The sequence below is a fragment of the Trachemys scripta genome, chromosome 20 (genome assembly GCF_013100865.1).
Source record: "Trachemys scripta elegans isolate TJP31775 chromosome 20, CAS_Tse_1.0, whole genome shotgun sequence".
NCBI lineage: Eukaryota > Metazoa > Chordata > Testudines > Emydidae > Trachemys > Trachemys scripta.
The window spans coordinates 13,928,951-13,934,804 of NC_048317.1; positions in this window are offsets into that span (position 1 = coordinate 13,928,951).

Consider the following 5,854-nt stretch of genomic DNA (forward strand, 5'->3'; position numbering starts at 1 on the left):
GCAGCTTTCCCCCAAGAAGAGTCATTATTTTATTACTGCCGTATTTCACAATAATCAGAACTTTTTAAAAGATATGCTGCAGCTCAATCAGAAGATACGTTTTGATGCCTGACTAACCTAATTGCCTTCTATGATGAGATAACTGACTCTGTGGATGGGGGGAAAGCAGTGGATGTGTTATTCCTTGACTTTAGCAAAGCTTTTGATACAGTCTCCCACAGTATTCTTGCCAGCAAGTTAAAGAAGTATGGGCTGGATGAATGGACTGTAAGGTGGATAGAAAGCTGGCTAGATCGTGGGCTCAACAGGTAATGATCAATGGCTCCATGTCTAGTTGGCAGCCAGTTTCAAGTGGAGTGCCCCAGGGGTCAGTCCTGGGGCTGGTTTTGTTCAATATCTTCATTAATGATCTGGAGGATGGCGTGGACTGCACCCTCAGCAAGTTTGCGGATGACACTAAACTGGGAGGAGTGGTAGATATGCTGGAGGGTAGGGATAGGATACAGAGGGGCCTAGACAAATTAGGGGATTGGGCCAAAAGAAATCTGATGAGGTTCAACAAGGACAAGTGCAGAGTCCTGCACTTAGGATGGAAGAATCCCATGCACTGCTAAGACTAGGGACCAGGTGGCTAGGAAGCAATTCTGCAGAAAAGGACCTAGGGATTACAGTGGACAAGAAGCTGGATATGAGTCAACAGTGTGCCCTTGTTACCAAGAAGGCTAACGGCATTTTGGGCTGCATTAGCAGGAACATTGCCAGCAGATTGGGGGAAGTGATTATTTCCCTCTATTCGACATTGGTGAGGCCTCATCTGGAGTACTATGTCCAGTTTTAGCCCCACACTACATGAAGGATGTGGAAAAATTGGAAAGAGTCCAGTGGAGGGCAACAAAAATGATTAGGGGTCTGGAGCACATGACTTATGAGGAGAGGCTGAGGGAACTGGGATTATTTAGTCTGCAGAAGAGAAGAATGAGGAAGGATTTGATAGCAGCTTTCAACTACCTGAAAGGGGGTTCCAAAGAGGTTGGATCTAGACTGTTCTCAGTGGTACCAGAAGACAGAACAAGGAGTCATGGTCTCAAGTTGCAGCGGGGGAGGTTTAGGTTGGATATTAGGAAAAACTTTTACACTAGGAGGGTGGTGAAGCACTGGAATGGGTTACCTAGAGAGGTGGTGGAATCTCTTTCCTTAGAGATTTTTTAAGGTCAGGCTTGACAAAGCCCTGGCTGGGATGATTTAGTTGGGAATTGGTCCTGCTTTGAGCAAGGGGTTGGACTAGATGATCTCCTGAGGTTCCTTCCAACCCTGATATTCTATGATGCAGATATTATTGGCTGAGTTTATTTGGCCCATGTTATATAGGAGGTCTGACTAGATGATCCCAATGGTCCCTTCTGGGCTTAAAACCATCAGCATCACAATGACAAGCTGCAATGTTTCAATGCATTAATATATCACTCTTATTAAAGAGTATATCTAGGGATTGCCAACTGGACTGATGATAATGTCACTCAACTATTTGCTCTTGACGAAGTAGGGTTTGCAATTAAGTGCACCCCATGCGATTCTTGGTAGTGTGTCTAAAGTTGTGTTCCCAGTGGGTGTTTAGCCGGACTTTGTGTTTGCAGTAGAGAAGAGCTGGTTGTAGTGTTTTCAATTAAATGTTTTCTTGGTGAAAGATACTGTTTCATCAAAGCTGAAAAGTTTCACAGAGGTGTATAATTTTTGACTAAGTTTTCAATGGGAAGGTTTCTGAAGCACAGGTTTCTCTAGTAAGTTTTGGATCGAAAAAGGCCTAAATCATAAACCAGACCTTTTTGCTTTGAAAATAGATGTTTCCATAACATTCTGTTTCACAAACACTATCAAAGAGTTTGGTTTTCCTTCCACACTGGAAAACAGATTCAAAATCTAAAAAGAACAGGAGTACTTGTGGCACCTTAGAGACTAACAAATTTATTTGAGCATAAGCTTTCGTGGGCTACAGACGAAATCTAAAAAGTCTTCATAAAATGGAGCTGTCAGTCTCCGGCCAGCTCTAATAGAAGGTATGGAGCAGGAACACTGGGTGTCTCTGAGTTGGAGTGTTGGCCTGTGTGCATAAGAGAAGACCTTCCCAGAAGTATTGTGTCTTTCCTCAAGGGCTAATGATAGGGCAAAGTATAGAAGGTGTACTTCCCCTTCAAAGAAATCACCCTTAATACCTCAGGTCTCCATCCACTCTTCTGTGTTGCAGAATGATCACGTATTCCTGGAGAGCAGAGGTCTTGGGGGCTTCTACTTTCTGTAGGCATCAGGTGATTCTCTTCTGCCATAGATCAAGAGGAAATTGGCTAGGGATGCAAGCCATTCTCAAAGCAGCACAGAGGAGTGTGCAGATAAATGCTTGATGCTGAAAATATATACAAATAATATAAAAAGTCAGGTTAGAAATGGGACATCCTGAGTTTCCTCCCGGATGGAGACAAAACATATTAGATCTTTAATGAATGACCCAGGAAGATTTTCAGTTTCAGTCTAGGTATGATACCTAAATTACAGTGGTTATGAATTTATAATCTCCCTCAAAGCTCTCAAGTTCTTGGCTAACACAGGAATGACAGATCAGAAGACCTGATTTCAAGTTTTCTTTCCCCCTCCTGTTCTAAATCAATAGACATATAAAAGTTCGAGATGAAAACAAATCATGATTGTGCGATGGCTTGCAAGAGAAACTACCTACTACAAGAAAACAAATCAATAAACCTTTGTACTCTTGGACATAGTCTTCGGTTTTGGTCAATAAATGCACAGTGTTGTGTAGTATTTCACTGAACCCTGAAGCAGTTTGCTATCAACTGAACACATATATTTGAAAGAAGAAGAAATGCCTGTTGTTAAACTCCTGTATTTCTCCATGGTAATGTGGTTTTCTGTACTTTTGAGGGCTATTGAGATAACTTGAACCTGCCAGCAGGCGGTGACAAAGTCTTGTGATCTGTATACAGTCAGCCTCCTGTTGTGCTTTCCTTGGGTTGCCTGATCCCATGGTACAAAGAGCACATCTCTAGTTCTTTCTGCATTGGTTCAACCGGAAGGGTTCATTGATGATAAGAGAGAAACTCACAACAAATGTACTTCCAGAAAGAAATGTAGATTCAAGATATTAGATTGCATGACCGCACCCCTACTTGAAATAAAGCTATCTTTGGGGCGGAATGCATCAGTTCTTTATGAATGCACTGCAAAAGCACTCCCCCATTTAGGCTAGGATACAGAGAATAATTTATACAATTGGGGCAGGGGGAAAAGGAAAAAATTGTGATTCCCTCCCCTTTTTCTACCGACTCTGCACCCACAGTGCTGTGAAAATGCTCCCGCTCAGGACGCTTTGGTTCTATGTTTCATCCAAAAGGTGACACCCTTAGGAATTTAACACTGGCTCAGTGGAGTAAGCGTTTCCAACAATGTCACTTGCAGCAGTTGCAGAGTGCAATTAAAGAGCCATTATATAAATGAAGAGCCATTAGGTGGCACGGTTTACAGTGGCAAGAAGAAAGCAGCCTGCGTCCTTCAGGCTGTATGCCAGTCTGTGATGGCTGCCTCTCCTGTAAAAGCACTGCCCCTGTGAAATCTGTCACGACTGCTCCAAATAAAGATCTTCATTCTGCTGGATGGGCATCCTCCTCAATACATGAAGGAACCATCTGTCACAGCGAAGAGCCATAAGGCAAATGAATCTTTCTCGCCTGCCACAAACAGCACACACAACTTTCCGGTCTATTGATTTCCCTTGGTCCTTTCCAAGTAGGATATTAACACATCTCTCTGAAGGGCTCAGCAAGAGACTAGCATGGAGTTAATCATTTAAGGTGCCTTGGTTTGACGCAACACATCCAGCTGCCACTCTAGCCAATGGAGATGAGGAGTTCTAGTTAATTCAGGCAAATAAAGATTAAATGCCATGGGGAGTGGTCAAATGATACAAGGTCATCGCCTGGATATCCCTCTTCCTCGCTCTCTCATTCAGAAACAATGGCGGGATTAACTCCTTGAAGCAGTGGAGCTCAGCTTTATGTTTTTGGAGAGAGGTTGCTTTTGTTAGTAAGGGCACAGGTGCTGGAACTCGGGGTGCGGGATGTGCCGCCCCCCCTGGCTTGAAGTGGTTTCCGTCATATGCAGGGTTTACAGTTTAGTTCAATGGCTCTCAGCACCCCCTCTATACAAATTCTTCCAGCAGCCCTGAGCAAGGGTGGTCTTGTGGTTAAAGCACTAAAGTGGGACTCAGGAAATTGGCACAACTGGGAATTTAATTCCTGAGTCACCGGGTGACCTCTCACTTTGCCTGTGTGTATTTCAGCACCCCATATGTAAAATGGGGGCGTGCTAATTCTCCCAATCTGTAAACTCCTCAGGCCTGGGACTGCCTCTCACTATGTGTCTGTACAGTGCCGAGGACAATGGGCCTCTGGTTGCTACCGTAAAATAAGTAATAGCATCCCCATCTCATTTGTGCAACTGAGTATCCTTGCACTACTGCGGCTGACTGTAAAAATCAAAGTCTATTGGCAGACAGAAAAAAGGCAAACATGTTTGCCCTTCCAAATGGATCGAGCACGCCTGGGCACATGTATTTCAGTCCGTTAGGTGTCAGAACATTATTTGCTTCAACTCTGTCTTCAGCTACCCATGATTTGGGGTACATGTTAAATCACATTGTTTTGTTTCTGCTCGATGATTGGATGAGTAGGGAAATCAAAGCCATTTCGCGATGGCTACACAAATGCATCACAGGATTCATGGGTTCTAGTCCCATTTCTCCCATTAATGTGTTCTGTGACTTTGCACACGTCACAGGACCTTAGCAGAGGATACTATTTCTTCATTTGGCTGAGCAGTTAGGCTTGCTGAATTAATGCTTGTAGATTTCAGAGTAGCAGCCGTGTTAGTCTGTATCCGCAAAAAGAAGAACAGGAGTACTTGTGGCACCTTAGAGACTAACAAATTTATTAGAGCATACGCTTTGAGATCCTCAGATGAAACATGCTAGAGAAATGAAGTGTGCCATTATTATTAATATCTCGTCACCTGTCTAGACTATTTTTATTAATTATTCCTAGAGTTCTTAGCTACCAAGTCCTGCATTTTGTAACTGATCACTCAAGCTGGCCAAAGCCTATTATCTAAATAAATGCATTTGATTGATTTTATAAAATGTTTCAAATAAAATATTTGAGGAATATTTTCCCCCAATATTTACTGAGCTTCATTTTTGTCAGATTATTCAGGCTTGGCGCGATTTATAGATTGATATCTTGGTGACTGGGGCCCTATAAGTATCTTGGTAGTCAGATCCATGGAAAGTACTACTCCTGAATTTTAAAATTCAGTGTTCTGGATACAGGCAGTTGCACCAATCTCCCATGTTGATTGATGCTAAGGAGAGGCTGGGTGAGCTGTGAGACTCTGCTACCAAGGAGCAATGGTACAGCGGCTTGGCTGTGGCTTGTTTCACAAGGACCGATCCAAAACACGGCAGCATCCCACTAAATATCATTTACCCTTTATTAATTGGGATGATGAGAAGGAAACCTGCTCTGGCTGGCAATCTCTATCCATCGTTGCTTTCAGGTGACTGCAGTCTGTGCCCTTTCAGTAATTAAACCATTATTCACACCAGCCTTTAATCAGACTTTGTGCTTCTTTATAGGTTTTAATGCTCGTTGGAAAATACTAGCAGAAAATGTTAAGAAGACTCCCAGTACAGATAAGAAAGAGGATGTAGGACTTAATGTTCATGGTGCAATAGGATTAGTACACAGTTAGGACTGGTTAAAGATTTTCCAGCAGAAAACTGTTTTTCAATGGA